The 15326-nt window shown below is 36.3% G+C and overlaps 1 protein-coding gene across 3 annotated transcripts in view; it reads left to right on the top strand.

Annotated features, from left to right (window-relative positions):
- Positions 1-15326, top strand: part of LOC105268486 (mannosyl-oligosaccharide 1,2-alpha-mannosidase IA) — an 83345-nt gene that overhangs the window by 20864 nt on the left and 47155 nt on the right. Inside the window, exon 1 of one of the 3 annotated variants that reach the window (XM_011308086.1) lies at positions 10108-11130. The exons of 1 other annotated variant lie outside the window; for it this stretch is intronic. The gene's annotated coding sequence lies outside the window, so the exon portion shown is untranslated. Of the gene's footprint in view, positions 1-10107; positions 11131-15326 lie in introns of those variants that run through there. One more of the 3 variants, XM_011308087.1, reaches the window with a different exon arrangement.

The following is a 15326-nucleotide window of genomic DNA, read 5'->3' as shown; positions in this document are numbered from 1 at the left end:
CGCTTCTACCTGGTATATAAATATCGTGCAAAAAACAAATGTTAGGAATTTATCAAAAAATCCTCTCCACTCCTGTCCGAGGACTTCGTATGGACTCTGCGCATGTGTGCTATGGATGAGAACATTTTAATTTGTCACTGTCCATGACAAACTCTCCTACCACCATTCTGCGACTCAACTATATTTATATATATATACGCGCCAATGAATTTAATTTTTTTAAATTGAGTTGAGAGTTTACACAAGTACTACTCTTTATTCACTAGCTTGTGGAAAGGTACGCAAATATCTGGGAATTTTTTGGAGTTTTCGGGAGACTATGATAATACTAATTGGGTAGACATTTTTATCCTCTTAAAATTGTGCGGCAATCAATTAAATTTTTTTTTTCAATTTTGTTATTACGGGAAAATTATGGAAAATCCGAAAAGATCCGGGAAAAATTGGGATTCGTGTTATTTCGGTTCTGAATATTCATGTTCGGTTGAACATTCAATTGAGCTGGAAAATTTTCACTTCGCCAGAGAACTCATGAAATTTTTTCCTCAAAACGATCATATTCTGTTGAAAAATTTTGTCCGCATTTTCGTGCGAAATTTCATGAATTTTTATTGCGTTCGTATTGAAAATTTTCGTTATTCAGCCATAAAAAATTTCTCCAAATTTCACTCAATGACACCGCCCTGCAAATGATTGATAAATCGCAATTGAAATTCAATTTTCGTTCCTCCACTCTAATTTCTAGGAATTGAAAAACCATTTTTCCTGGGTTTCCCATTAATAAATTCTCATCTGTTTATTCATCCTCCATTACCCCTGAGTTTTTCGATATCGATAAAACGAGAAGATATTTTCCGATAGGAAATACCCTGGAACTGCATGCAAACTCAAAGTAAAATGTCAAGACATGTCGTAGGTATAAATAGTTAAACTTACAGAGGATATTAATCTTTTCCCCTCCAATATCAATACGTTATCCGAATCTCTCAGGCGTTTCACGCACACACGGACATTTCTACGAATGCAGATTCATACTGGTGCATGGAGGCGACCCTTTTAGTCCCTCCCTCGCCCCTTTCACTCCCACCACCCACTTCCGTTTCAGACTTGAGATTAGTTTGTGGCCACACGAAATGAACTCGCACTAGCCATACACCTTCGGTCCCTCATGAGTTGAGAGTATATGTGTTGCTAGACATTTTCATTCCCCCCTTATCCCCCCCCCCACGATATCCATTTGACGCTATCGAGCACTCCATTCTGGACGATCGGGATATTTGTATTTTCCCCGATCCATAATACACCTTTCGCGTGCTACCTGAATATTGAAAAATCTACATGGGGCTCTTACGGTATTATGGGGGAATTATAATTGACTGCTAAGGAACATCCATCATTCTATTGTCCTGGCCTTTGTCGAACGATACTGTCTAGATATATACAACGCAGAGGGCAAAAACAATACTCTTGTTGAAGAAAGTTTGCGTGATGCAGGGAGAAAAATATTCAGATTAATATATTGACAATAATATAAATGAATAAATGCAATTCACTATTGAAAAAATTTCCAGTAAAAAAGTTAAATCTTTAATAATTTTTGAATATTGACATTAAAAGTCCGTGAAAATATTGAAAATTCCGTCAAGAATTCCCCGAATTTTCAATTCACTGAGAATTCAATTCTATTTGATGTTGAATTTTCTTGATGAGCATGAAAATTGAAGCTTTCATTAAAATATTATTGATTATTTTACAAAAAAAAAACATTTTTCTTGAATTTTCTATATAAGAGGGAAATTTAAAATCTCTGGATTTCTTTTTTTCGCTGCGTACAGATCAGAGCGATGAGGACTATTACATTTCTTTCCTCCACCATCGCCGATTTGTTTTATTAGGAATCATTCTGAAGATTCATTCCAATAAATCGTCCCCATTCACTAAGAATTACCTTGGAAATGGATGGAAATCTATAATTCAGATTCCCTCAGAGAGCCCTTACGTTAGGTAATGATTGGATCCTGATCATCAGGGGAAAAGCTATCAGCCTGATCGATGGATAAACTAAGCAATTTTTTATCTTCCACTGTTATTCATTATCACTTGATAGCAAGAAATTAATAAATAAATTTTTCATTTTTCTTTGTTTCAGGTAAGTGCTTGGTTTTCAATTACTGTAACCAGAGGAGAATGGTGTGTATTAATTTTTCTCTGTAAAATCATGGATTTTTCGAAAATATCCATGACCAGAAATTCCACTGGTCTCATTCGTCAACATACCGTCTGGAATTTACAGAAAATTCCCTCTCTAATTCCGTGGGTTTTCGCTGATAGAGACGAGTTAAACCGAATTGTTTAAGCGGTTTACCTCGGTCAGATGTATTTTTAGGGTACCAACACGTTTGTGAACATGAATTTTAAACATGCGGAAATTTGGATTTCTCGTCGCTCTCTCCTTTTTGCCAGTGAAATTCACCTTTTTATCAATTCCCTCGATTCCTCATCTGGATATATATGCAGAATTTATGGGGCAGAGCTACATCGAGAGATTCAGTCGTATAGTCCACTGAGAATTCTGTAAATTATCAGTATCGAGTCACCAATGTGATGCACAATTTCCCTAGTGAGTCTAAATAAAAGTCCTCCATTGACCGCATCACACGTGATGAACGAAAAACAACGAGTGGAATAATTCTGTCGCTATTGTATATTAGGATGAAGAGCACACACTTGTTTGCATTGTTGGATCAAGTGAAATTTCAGGGACAATTTTAGTAGTAGTTTTCACGGGAGTGATACTCAAATTTATTGTGAAGAGATTGAGGAGATGACTCACAAGCCCAAATTTTCCCTTTCTTTATATTCGAAACTGAGTTCCGGAAATTTTTTCGCTAAAAAATGAAAGATTCCGTCGTTTTTTTCCTGCTATCACCCAAAAATTAATCAAACATTTTATTTGGCAATTGTTCTCTGAAAATGCTAACAAAACTGAAACTTCATGTCATTAAAAAATCAATTTTTTCTCAAATTAATTTCTTGAATTGTTAGCAAAAAATACAAATTGAGAGATGGTTTTTAATTGAAATTGGATCCAAACTCACAGAACTGAAAATTCAAATGACTTTGATTGACATCTCAAAAAAATGCTAACAGTGCATCAAAAATAATGACTAGTCAAATAAATTGACTTGACAGAAGTAAAAAAAATAAATACTGGTAATCCGTGGAGTAGATAAATTTATTTGGGAAACGAAATTATTTTTTATCAGTTCAACCCGGACATTGACGATAATAATCGGTACTGATAAATAAGCGAATGTCATCCGAGTTGTCATGACTCATCGATATCTCGAAAACTCGAACTTTTATGATTTTTCCGAGGAATCCGATGCTACTGAGAATTTATTCTAGTCTATTCCATGAAGCAAGTGGTGCCTGTCAATTCGTGCCCTCGGAATTGCAACTGTCTCACTTACTCTGTTAGGAACGGAGGCCAGTTCTATAGCAACAAAATCACGAAAAACGAGCGAGTGTAATTGGACCCTGTTGTCCATGAAAATAGCAGTTTGACTTTATAGGCAATTAATTCGCGTCGAGATCCGCACTGTAGTAGTACCTTTTGGTTAGTAATATGAGTGAAATAGACACTAGTGTAAATGCCACGGCCCTGGGTCAACACGAAAACCCGGCATTTTGCCAACTATTCCACTATTCCACAAATTCGCCAATTTTTATCACCAAGATTTTCAATGTATTCATAAATTTTCACATTGTTAATCACATTTTTGCTATTGAGTCATTGAATTTTATCGATTTATGGGATATCGGGTATTGATTTTGAATAAATTCACTAAACTTTCCATTTTTCAATATTTGTTTAAAAGAATTTCCAAATATTATCCGTTGGGCTGAAATCGTCGTGTGATGCAATTATAATGAAATTCCTCTACCACATAATCTTTTAAAGATAATCATAAATATAAAAATTTAATTCGTTTAATGTAAGAAGAATTATTCTAAGGGTTTGATGGTATATTTTTAATAACACTCCACTTCAAGTAAATTATCCTTTACTTAATTTTAAAAATCTGATAAAAGTAACTTAGTGATGATTAACAAATATATATAACGATAAACGCAAACAGAATAATATAAGTCTCAGTTAATATTGGAAAAAGTAGCTGGATGTGCTCTCGCCCGAGTTGCTAGGCGAACTGTCCTCATCTCCACTTCCTAGTGGAGAAAAACTCCAACGCATCATTCGACATTCGGCATTTGTTTATTAAACAATAGCAGGCATCGTCGCCCAAGTCCAAATTAGTTCTCAGAAGGTTTATACTAAGGCGCCGGTGGTCTCCACACAGCACGGTCTTTGTTCTAAGCCCCATGAGTGTCTTATAACACTTCGATAATTTTTCCCCACATTAAATATCTCAGTTATACCCATCCAGAAGAGATAATTCCGTTCGAGTGCAGCCGAACTCAGTATCAATCTGTTAAAAAAGAACACTAGTCGTCCTTGGAATTTTAATTGTTTTTTTTTTTCCGAGTGTGGGTAAAAACGAGAGATGAAAAAATGGCAGATGTGGTGGGAAAAGCGAATGTTAAGTATCCGAGAAAAAGTGCAAATGTCGTACGGTAGAAGAAGCAACAAGTGGATAGTCAATGACATGTCTCTCACCCTCTGTTCTTCTTCATTCTTCTGTTAATCAACTTCCTAATGATGTTTCTGGTTATAGAAGTGTTTGTTGCTAAAGTGTTACTCCTCAAAGTGAAAGTGAACAATTTCACCCGACCAAGTGGTTAATCCCTTTTGAGTGCTACTTTGACAGATTTCTCGTTTCGTTATTGTTGTAATTAATGGTAATTGTATCATTTATGCTCCTGAATGGAGTGTGTAACGGTTTTATTTTTATGTAGGACTTATTTTAAGAGTGGGAGATTAATGGAATTGATCAGGGCTTTTGGGTGAATGAAAAAATGTTCGATCTCAGTTATAGTTATGGATTTGAGAAACTATTTCCGCTAGTTGAACTGTCTGGGTGATACTGGAAGAAGACACTTGAGTATTCTTTTAACGACCCATTTCACGGACACGTTAAAAGTCTACTGCTTACCGTCACCATTTCTCCAGGTTATAAAAATAAAAGCCATCCCCAATAAGCGTTATACGAACTCCCGCATGGAATAACGGTTTTGCACAACACTGTCATATCAACATTTTTTTATCTTTCCCACTATTTTTTGTTGCTTTTTTCTCACAATCTGAAGTATCATTCTTATCCTCTGGGTTTATTATCCAGTGAAATATTTCTCTCGCGTTTTTCTCTTTAATGTTTATTTTATCATTGTTTTGAAATTTTTCGCTCCGCACTGAAAGTGACACATACTCTCACCAGAATTTTCCGGTGCATTTCTTGAATAATTCTTTCTGGTCGACGATGAAAAAAAAAATGGGTAGGAATCGGTTATTGCAGGATACACAAGAATTTTTATGTCATCGTCAAAATTCAACGTCAAATACAATTGAATTTTTTATTGATTTAAACTTCAGGATAATTGTTGTTCGAATTTTCTCTTATATTGTCGCCGTTTTTATTACCATATTACCAATTACCAGAACATTGAAAAAAATAAATGATTCGTTGATAAAAAATTATATAGAAATTTCATTAGTAAACTTTCAACAGAATGTTTGTCTAAGAATTCCATGAAACATATGATATTAATTCTCATTTAAGTGATGATCAATCGGATTTAGCGGAGAAGTGTTTATGAAAATTTGAACACTAGGTCAAATTCCCGAAAATTTCGGAGTTCTCAGTGAATATTTGGGAATATCATGAAATTTTCATCGTTGTCACGAAAGAATTGGATCAAAAACCCAAATATTCGATTGATATTTAAATAATCTAAATAGAAAACCAATAGATCCTTTTAGAATCACCAGATTTTCTGACGTTTCAGTGTAAATTCACGCGAAAAATTTCTCGGATTCAGGGGAAAACTGAAAATTAAGAGGAAAGTTTTTATGACTGCTAGGTATAAACAGGAAATAGCTTGAGATGAATATAATTTCCTTGAAATGAAGCGAAAAGCAGAAGCCTACGGTCGTTTCGTGTTTTCAAACAGCTAAGATCACTATGATAGAAATTTAGAGCACTCGGGGGGATATTCTGTATGGAAATTGTCTGAAGTTTCAAAGAGTTGGGGTATGTACATCTCTCGAATGCATTCTTGCCACATATACAAGTCGCCATTGGTATGCAGAGAGCTAGTGGAGACGCAATTATTGTAAGTTACCCAGTCTTCGCTCAGTCAAGAATACCATTGCAATGTTGACCTTTTCCTTACCTTTACCTATTGTCAAGAGGATCGTTCGAGTGGAGCCACTACTGATCTCCGAATCTTCCAACGGCCAGCTCAGAATATTTTTGCTATTGTGTACAGGTATGAGACTGGTGAAACATTTTCAAGCTTGTGGATAAAACTTTTTCAACCGTCGTATTTTCTCTTGCTCCATATACACTGATCAAAAAAATATGTATCAACCGACCATTGACATTCGTGATGACAAACATTTTTTTTTTCTATTCTATATTAATTCAATTGGAATCATATATATTTTTTTTAGTGTCCACTGATCAATTTAAGAAAGAGTAAATTAAACGAGACAAATTGATAAATCAATCACTCACAGATAAGAGTCATAATTTTAAGAAATATATTTCCAATTTCTCGAAATCCATTGCTCTCAATTCGAAAATTGACTAAGTTCAGAATTTAGATAACTACAAGTTTTTGGATTACAAAATTATGGACTTTCATTATTAATTGTGTAAAGAGCAGATATTGGGAACCGATCAGCCGATCACCGATCACATAATATTTCATGACAATAATGGAGGTGCACATTCTTTATTTCATTTCATCAAAGACGTTTCAAATATTAGAGGTTATTGAACTTGAAGATTAAGGGAACTCGTTGAAAGAAAGCTCGTTGAGTCATGAAAAAGGGAGAACAACTGGCGAAAGAAATGATGCCTCACAAAGTAATGCCAACGTGACACTCGTTCGGTGCCGTTATTACCTTTTCAACAGAATGGGGAATGAAAATTTAATACGAATACTAGCTCTCAACGCTGGGAACAATGACAATCCTAAGAGAATAGTAATGCAATTTGGAATTGATGGATTTCTAGTAAAATGTCGTACGGCCTCATGGATAAAATGGATAAAATGAATTCCATTGGCCCCAACAGATTAAATCCACGGATTTATTCAATGTTCCAAATGTCACACTCAACTTGCATCACCAATCGCAAGACCAAATTGGAATCACCTGGAATACTATCCGGCACGTCCACGAGAAGAAGGAATACTCCCCGAGAACATCATATCTAGTGATAGTAAAATGGAACAAAAAATGAAGGAATCATAAAAGTAATGCCGCAGAAGGAAAGATCTTAAAACAGAAAAATAAAAGAGAGAGAGAAAAGCGGGAGCCACCGGAGGACTCTGGAGGAGAAACTTTGTGAAACGTGTCCACGTTTCATAAAAGGATCCCCAAGTCGTGAGCCACTCATAAGGTGTTTTTTCTTCGTTTAGAAGTTTTATTGAGTTTAAGAATCTTGAAAGAGAAACTTTACAGGTCCCTAATTGAAATGACTTCTAATGATGCATCTATTGTGGTTGAGAGTGTCCATGTTGAGGGTTCGGTTGTAGGCCCTCATATTTCGACTGGGCCTTCTTCTCAGGATTTTTCTATTTTGTCCTGGATTTTTCTCACAATAATAGATCGCCTGGTAATAATATATTTCCTAGAATGAATGAAATGGCTAAAATTCTATTTAGAAAAATAATCCACGAGACTTGAACAATTTTGAAGGAAGGCAATCAATTGATCAATTAATACAACTTATCATGTATCCATCGATGGGAGGGAATGGTCGAGCCCTCGCAATGGTGATATGCGTGTTGCAGAATTTAGTTAATTCCCTAGTTAACTCCATATATTGGGAGGGTGTTTTGATGTACTTCAGTCTGAACTTTGATCTAATAACCATTCGCACGCGATGGCGATTATATCTTCATCGTAAACTGATGCCGCGCGTGGCTAAGTTGAAAGAGCGTTGAGACAGCCAGCGGATTGGATATGAGGAAGATGGAGAACTAAGACTCACGTTTTCCACCCTCTTCACCCCAATGCTTCACTCGATTGAACCGCCCCCGCTCTTTTCTTCAGAAAATACCTCTATTCCATTGCCGGGGGGATGGGTTTAAGTTGGAGCAACAATTCCACCGAAATAACATTCTCAAATTAAGAATATTTGAGGAAGAGCCCAGGGCGCCACAATGTTATGGCATTTCACTCGGACTGACAGAAAAACCTTCTAATTCTCAGGAACTTGATAAGAATATACGGAAAAAATTGAAGTTTTGATAACTATAACTGATAAAAATATATACTAGGATTGAGTATAGTTTACTATTCGAGTTTTTCAATTTAATATTACTAATACAATTGAGTTGATATAATCAATAAATTAATAATTCATTAAATGCTATTTCCATAATAATCGATAAATTACCATTGGATTTTCTATGCGTTTCTCTCACGGAGAAACTTAATTAGCAGCAACTAAGTGACTCAATTATGGACCCCAATTGGTTTTGCCTTAAAAATATAATAATCCCTGTAACTAATGGAAAACGTGCGAGAGAAATCGCGCGCGTCAACTCCTAAAATTCGGGAGAGACTAAATGTCACGAATTTCACGCCAAAAAAATTGGACACAAAATTTCCAGAGTTGCGGTTCTGTAAGATTAAGAAATAAATCCTTAATTTCGGAAATATAGAAATCCTCTCAGCGGAGTATAATAGTTGTGAAATGATAATCGGGAGATTAAATTTACACTTGAAAGACGGGAGAAATGCCTGGGTACATTGAGCCCATCGAATTTCATGATGTATCTCTGTGTGCATGTATATGTCTATATAACTTAAAGTTTATCCAGCGGAATGGATCCACGCTTTATTTGCTACCTCCTTGAAGAACCGATGGGTTCCCCCCACCGTATCCCAACGAAAAACGCAATGCACCTGAGGTTTTCTTTCAACTTATATCTCTTCTTATCGTCTCATCTAACAGCGTAAAAAATGTCAATATTTTCCATCCATTCTTCTGATAGATATATGATCATATATTGGAACTGTGTGAGCATCGCTCAGTCTTTCCGGAGATAAAGAATATATATGCAATTGGAGGATTGAAAAGAATCCAACAAAATGAAAGTTCGCAATACCATTCGTCTAAAAATCTTAATAAATATTCCTACAATTGCACAGAGTTCTGCACTGTCAGAGAAAAATTGATATTTTGTGGAGAGTTCAGCCGCCATTTTTACGGGAGTGGCGTTGAATTAAATTCTGCGTGAGAGCTTCGTGAAATTTTGAATTTCTTTTTTTCTATTGATTATCTATTTTATTTCCGAATACTTGAAGAGGAAAACCATGCAGTATTTAAATTTCCAATAAAATCGTGATTTGTTGAAATTTCTGCAAAAATTCAGCGCCATAAAAATTACCGCCATTCAGTCGGCAAAATTGAGAGACAAATTTGTGATATAATGTTGCAGCATTTTGCCCATTGTGATGATTGCTATATAAATAATAATTACTATTATGACAATCATTATTATTAAATTTTTCAACATTACTATAATAATGATAAATTATGAATTATTACAGTAATATTAATACCAATAATAACTATGCCCCGTTGTGATTAAAATGCTCATATTATGGTAGATAGTAATGATTGTGTTTGCAGGACATTGATAATTCTTAATTTAGATGATTAATTCGTCGCCAATTCACGGACATACCAAAGTAAACATAATATAGTCATAAGCTATTCGAATGGGGGGTTTATAGGGGGGTTGATATACATAGGGGGTGTTCGCGCGGGCTCGTGTCGACTCGGTCACAGTCGAGTCACACCGGCGCTCGGTATATATGTTGCAATGCGCGGGCTGAGCTGGTGGGGAAAGCCAATGAACAGAGAGAGAGATAGTACCGTGTGCGGTTTTCTCTGAGTGTGTACCAGACGTTCAAGTCAGTGCTCCGATGGACGTGGAATCAACCTCATCCAATCCACCTCATTTCCAACAATTTCCATCAATTCTCCATGTAAATATCTAATGAATCAACTATTAATGACAACTATTTTCACGCGGAGTGACTGAATAATTTTAAAAACCATTAAATTATCACGTCTCATTTTCTCGATTAGTTAAAAAAATCACAGACTATCGATACGCAATCAATTCGATGAGCAATTGAACGATCGAATTTAACAGCTCTAATAGCCAACGTATCGAGCAATAAGTGTCCGTTTTGACTTGATAATGCCAATCGTTTTTCCCTGACATATAATCCTTTTATCCGGAATTGAGTGGAGAACTGATATCACGAGCACGATTGTCAACGGAGTGGAGTGAATGAAAAATACATCTGTTGAAAAAATCATACTTATCGGACTGTTTTATTATCGTCGATGCCGGTGGGTGAGATATTTAAAAAAATAAATAAATAACCGGTTGGGAGGAATAAAAAAAAGTTTGGATCACTGGAGTTATATATACCTTGTACAACACGCCGGATGCCCGTAAATTGTTGCGGCGTATAATTAAAGTCGTCTTGAGACGAGTGAGTTGGATGAGAACGGCCGGGACGACCTGCAACGATTGCCGTCTGGTTGAAAAGAATAAAAGTTGGTGAAAAACGAAGATAGTTGGAAAAGGGAGAGGAAAATATCCGGATAACTAGGGGAGCAGTACGAAAAGATAGCGACGGTTCACACGGGCTATTATTTTTTTTTTCCTCAAGATGCTTTCCATGAATGTCATTATCACAAAATTATTTTTCAGTGTCCAGTGATCATTCGTGCACATTATCCAGGTGATAATTATTACATACGAGTGTTCTCTTGTGATATCACGTGTAGTCAATTTTACGTGCTGTGATAAAGCTTGTGATATTTTCGTCAGCCATATAGAGAGAAAAAAAAATACTGCATAATATTGGAATCGCCGGTTGAGTTTATCGCGGTTCATACTTTTGCGTAACAGGTATGTCGTGTATGAAATATTATGCGAGATTGTTTACAACGATAGGAGCTGTCAATTTGTAGGAAATTGTTTGGTCTGACTGATAGGGACACGTCAAATATTCTGATTGAATGACAGAACACTCGAGTCCACACTCGGTAACGGAACAACTTCTGGTAAAGATTCACTGGATACAGGAAAATATGCTCTTGTCAAAAATCGTGTCACGATCACCGTAAAATGGTGAACTCTCCATATAAATCATTTCGCTTTTACACTCGAGAAAAGTTTTTTCGATAGCAAGGGATTCTCTTGTTCTAGGAGAATTCCTTAATGTTAACACACGTCTTATAAATTCATAATTTTTTTCTTCCCATCACTTCTAAAAGGTCTTATAACAATGATATCAAATAATATCTGATAGCTACACGAGTTCGAACTAACGAACCGTAAAATCGGAAACATTAATTTTCGTAATCAATTTATTCGAACTCTTACGCAAGCAGTTGAAGATTAGCGATCGGTGGGGAACAAAATCGTTTATTAGAAGTCATTTCAAATAGATCTTCTTGAAAAGTATTTATCGACACGATGCGATTATTAACCGACTCGTCATGATTGAGGACTCGTTCATCCATAATCGTACTGCCGACGCCGATTGAAGTTTTTAAATAGATATGATCAGCGCAATGATTATGCAATCGATCATGTCGTAATCATATTGTAATGAAATCCTTGTCATGTCATTTTCCTCATTGCCTGGTCACATTGGCGGATTGTCAGTGTCAAATCCCATCGGATCACGTTAATTATCCCATTTTTCGACTGATTCATCACTCGGTTCTTATTTTTTCCTGTCCATTTTGAAGTGGTACCTTGAATAATTTAGCTAGATGGATAAGAAAATTGTCAAGACTCCGACGTAAAATCCATAAATTTTTTTCATTCCTCCAGAGTATCCAGCCAAGTATACGGCATTTCTGAAGAATATAACGAAAGGGGGAAAAAATGAAAACGGTCCGCCTGTAAAGTAGCCCGGAACACGCTCCTCATATTTCCGTGGACGAGCAAATTCACCGTACAAGGATACCCTCGGCGTTGTATCCTCATTTCCCTTCCCTACCATCACTTCCGCTTCTTCTTATTTTTCACCATCTGGATATCCTCGACTACGTGTACATCGTACGAGTGGTGTGCATTATGCACGTCACCTCTCTGAAAGCGTACGTTTTTAAAAAGGTCAAATTAAAATCTTGGGACCGGGAATGATTCATCAAAGTGGATTATAAAAATTGATGGTGAACAACGAGTGGTAACTGAGACGTGAGAGAGGAAAAATTTCAATTGCTCTTTGCACAGCTACACTTAACACTGCACTTTTCGTGTGCCACCGTGGGTTTGCATACATGTCAACGTGATGCATTATGCAGGCAAGTCGGGGCTGCGATAATTCCCGTGCACACTGGGGTATGAAGGCGTCGGCGGAGGAATGGAGAAAAAAATTTATCGAGGATATGATCTGCCTGTGTCTTTTCGATATTGGTATCGGAAGAGAATATCTTTTTTTTCAATGTAATTTCAGATACGGTGGGGAATAGTCAATAAAGATGACGTAACGCCCATTGCCGGGTGACTAAAAAAAATTACGTGACGGTGTTGAAATTTTTCGAAGGAAGTTCACACAAGTATTATACAACCCACCGAAAAAAATCCGTAGTAGTTCCGTGGATTTTTTAACCAACAACCATAATCATCTGTTTTTTGAATTATTATATCAAATATATTATTATATTTGAATTTAATTCAATTTAAAAATTGTCACTAAATTTCCTGTTCATCTTGAAAATTGAAGTTTTCATGTTAATTGATGATTGATTTTTCAACGAAAGCTTGAATATCCAATAGATTAAAAATTCAGGGAATTTCTCGCTTGAATTCTCAACTTTTTCAGTTTTTCATTATCACACGAATGAAAAAATTCAGAATTACTGCAATATTTAAAAAAAACTGATACCTCAGACTTTTAAATTTTACAGTAATGACCCAACTCTCACTGCCCAAAATCTAATCAACTCCAAAAATCTTAAAAAAATTTCCACGAATTTCATTCTTCATACATTCAAACCTATAAATTGCCTACTTCGTACTCCCATTGAAATCTCCATCATTAAAACGTCCGTTAACGAACTTATTACGTAAATATAAAAGCATGACATGAAGAAAAAGATTAATTTAGCATCTAGATTTACGTTTAAATAGTAACAAAGCGCTGGGGGGTACTTTGTTAGGATTGGAAATAGCCGTTGCGGAATAGCTTGCGGGGGGTGGATGGGTGAATGGTGGATGGGCTGACGGGAGAGGATGGGGGAGGATAGGGCGAGGGATGAGGGGTTGAGGTTAAAATTGGTAATACAAAAAACCAGTGGTTTTTGCTGCACGTTTCATCCTTATTTGTAATGGCAAGCGACCGGCAGGTATAGAATGTAATGTGTACAGAAGCGTGGCACTCTAACGGCCACTTTGTCGATAGGGCGAACCACCAAGTTCCGTTGTGGAACGCGTTCACCATCCCGGGCCCTTCATCCATGCACCACGCGCCCTAACATAAACCTCTGTCGCTCGTAAATAAACCTCAGCTTGAATACCTTTCGCATATGCATAAAACATGTGTGGATAACCATATACAGATCGTGGAATTTTATAGCACTTCGGAGATCGTTTTGTTTCTCCGACGTTGATCACCCATTTTTATTTATCCCACCTTCACTTCATCAGGTAATTGCTAAATCAACCACTCGGATATATACCGATCCCCCCCCCACATGGAACATTACAAATGGAGGAAAAATAGTTTCACCGAGAATGTGAGGGTCTTCATATAAAATATTTCATTAACATATTTGATAGATGAATTTATTTTTTGCGCTGTTTTTAATGAGTCGTGTAAATTTTCTATCGAGGATGATACATAAAAATTACGTTGTCGACACTAAGATTTCGGGTAACTTCATGCGTCAGACTTTTCACGCGTAACCCTATTTCTCATTGGCCATTCTGAATAAAACTCTTTTCTCAACTGGCTATGTTATCATCAACACAACGGAGTCAAATAGCGCGCGCGGAACGTGCATTCGTTCTCGTAATTTTTTATGATGTCAGGCCGTAAATTTTTTACAATTCTTCGTTGATGAATCATTTAATTTCTTGAATATTCCGGTGATATGGCAGTGGTAATCATTAATAATGATGAAAATTCAGGCAATACTTTTCCAGAACTGTCGAACTATTGACAATTCATCGCATTATTGAAAATTTGGATGACATAACTCGTAGCAGTAGCAGTAGCAGAATATTTAACTAGAAATTTTTCTCGGGGTATATTTTTCTTTCTCTCGGGTTTTAAAACCAGAAAACCTTCGATTACATGAAAACAATACAAATGGCAAACTTCTTGATTCAACTGATCGGATTAAGCTCGAGCTCGGTGGAGTGCACTCACATCTGACGTTCACTTTTCCGTCGCTGTACTCGAAATACAGAACAAGTGGCGACAAAAATGGAGAGAAATGAGGTAGTTGAAATAAAGAAGAAACTGACAACCTCAAAAATGACTAAAACAATACCTCCGGCTTTTCCACACGATTTATCCAGTGAGAGGAAAATAATGTAATTAACAATTTCTTAGCTGCATCGCTGAAGTGCCGGAATTTTCTCGTGTTAGATCTGCACGGAAATGTCAGAAAATATTCTCTGTGAGAAATCGAATTACTATTCTATTGACCCTCCAGCTAAGTTGTTTTAAAATGGACGAGATTCTTCATTTTTCAATAGAAGTAATTCGCGAATCCACCAGAAATCCGGAAAAATTTCCAAAATTCTGTTAATTTTCATGCAGCAGTGGAAGGATTTTATCCTTCATCAGATTTCGCATGGAATTCTGAATTTTATTTTCATCATCACTCATTCAATCGCTTTAATTTATCATTTCAATTCCAACCAGTAAACACCGGAAAAATCGAGGTCACAAAATTTGTTTTCCTTTTCGTAATTTCCCGAACATATCAAGTGTTGTGTACACGGCTATAAAAACTCCAATATCAACTACATGGACCACTCTTCGGGGCAGTGTATTAATCAATTAATGACCCTAAACTCCATAAAAAACTGGGGTAATAATTTTTTTTTTGACATTCGAAATGGACCCGTGAAATATTATG

Source organism: Fopius arisanus, unplaced genomic scaffold (genome assembly GCF_000806365.1).
Source record: "Fopius arisanus strain USDA-PBARC FA_bdor unplaced genomic scaffold, ASM80636v1 scaffold00058, whole genome shotgun sequence".
Lineage (NCBI taxonomy): Eukaryota > Metazoa > Arthropoda > Insecta > Hymenoptera > Braconidae > Fopius > Fopius arisanus.
The sequence above is the reverse complement of the archived record's forward strand: the minus strand, read 5'-3'. Positions and strand labels throughout refer to the sequence as shown.